General features: G+C 38.6%; 1 protein-coding gene across 5 annotated transcripts in view; it reads left to right on the top strand.

Annotated features, from left to right (window-relative positions):
• The window catches only part of LOC106875416 (diacylglycerol kinase delta), a 162,884-nt gene that overhangs the window by 78,549 nt on the left and 82,308 nt on the right, over positions 1-2,027 (top strand). The window lies entirely within an intron of this gene.

Raw genomic sequence — 2,027 nt, 5'->3', positions numbered from 1 at the left:
ATATATATATATATAAAACGTCTTTTAGCATAGATCTACTGGGTCAGGATTTAACATCGGTCTTTAGCAACAATAGTAATAACAATTGAATGAAAAGATTGTTCCTATGCAACTGTTTCTCATTATGACTCTTTTACTGTTTATTTTTCTGTCTTTGTTTCATTCTGTGTGTACTTTGCAAGGTACAGGTAGACATCATTGCTGTCTTTCTTTATTTGACTTATTCCTGCTTTCTGTCCCGTTTCCTTTCCTTTTACTTTTTCCAACAGGTTGTTGTGTACCTGAACACTGTATACAAGAAGCTCATTATTACTAATTAATGTAAGGCAATGAACTAGCAGAATCATTAGCTTACTGGGCAAAATGCTTAGTGGCATTTCATCTGTTTTTATGTTCTGAGTTCAAAATGTTGCTGGGGTTGACTTTGCCTCTCATCCTCATAGGAGTAGACACAATAAGTACCAGTTGAATGCTGGGGTTGATGTAACTGACTTAACCCCTCCCCTAAAATTGCTAGCCTTGTGTCAAAATTTGAAACCATTATTATTAGTTGATGTAATTACCGTTGTTGTTTGTGGCCAGGGTTGGAGACCATTCATTATGATGATGATGATAACGACTTCTAATTTTGGTGTAAGGTCACACAGAAAGGCTGTTGTTATTTAGTGGGATTTGAACTCAGAATGTAAAGGGATGCAACCAGAGATTTTTGTTATTTTTGTTCTATTATTTCTGCCAATCACCATCTTCAATGCAATGATGATGATAATAATTGCTTCAAATGTTGGCACAAGGCCAGCAGTTTCAGGGGTGTGGGTGTTTGTTGATTACATCCATCCCAGTATTTGACTGTTAATTTTATCAAAACCAAAAGGATGAAAGGCAAAGTTGACCTTTGCAGGATTTGAACTCAGAACGTAAAGATCTGTATGAAATATTGCAAGTCATTTTTCTGATGCTCTAACTGTTCTGCCAACTTGCTGCCTTTGTTTCAAATTTTGGCACAAGGCCAGCACTTTATTGTATTGACCCTGGTGAAATGAAAGGCAAAATTGATCTTGGTAGGATTTGAACACAGAATGTAAAGTCGGAGCAAACACTGCAAAATATTTTCCTGACATGTTAATGATTCTGCCAGCTCACTTTCTTGTGGTGATGGTGATGATAAGCAAAACATCCCTTACTGCTTAGGTCTGACCAAGATGATCCATGATAAAATGCATTTAGCTATGATCACACTGTCTTTTTTTTTTCTTTTTTCTTATATAGCATAGTGTATCTCTGATTACATTATTCAATGTGTCCCAGTTTGGAAGAGATTTGATTGCTACTTCTCAGGAGAGAGGGAGACAAACTGCTATGATGTCTGTATAGATTATTAGGAGTTGGATTGAATTAGCTTGTCAGGAATTGAAACCATCTTGTTGAATTCTGTGGCCGGCTTTTATACTCCTTGCATCTTATGATGCAGTGTCAACCTAATACGCCCTGTTTGGGTTTTTTTTATTACCTTGTTTGCATGCATTTTTTGTACCATATATACCATATATAAATATATTTACATGTATGTATATTCATGTGCACATATATACATTACATGTGTGTGTGTGTAAGGTGGTGCTCCAGCATGGCCGCAGTCAAATTACCGAAACAAATAAAAGAATAAAAGAATACATGTGTGTGTGTGTGTGTGCGCGCTCGCACACACACACACACACACACACAACATATAATAAAGACTGTATTGAGTTCTGCAATCTCTCAGTAGTAGTAGTGCAACTACTACTACTACTACTACTGCTACTGCTGCTGCTGCCGCAGCCGCCGCCTTACTACTGGTAGTGATACGGCCACAATTAATTGATGCTGGTGTTGTAGTATGACCTACGAGAAGTCAGGCATTGGTTCTGTGGTTCTGCACCCGTACCCGCCTTCCTTCATCCACTGTAGCTACCCCGCCGTCTTTGCGAGATTAACCTCCACTTCACTCTCCTCCCCCCTCTCTCTCTCCTGCTCGCCGTCTTCTC

This window comes from Octopus bimaculoides, chromosome 19 (genome assembly GCF_001194135.2).
Source record: "Octopus bimaculoides isolate UCB-OBI-ISO-001 chromosome 19, ASM119413v2, whole genome shotgun sequence".
Classification (NCBI taxonomy): Eukaryota; Metazoa; Mollusca; class Cephalopoda; order Octopoda; family Octopodidae; genus Octopus; species Octopus bimaculoides.
This window is presented reverse-complemented; position numbering and strand designations above follow the sequence as displayed.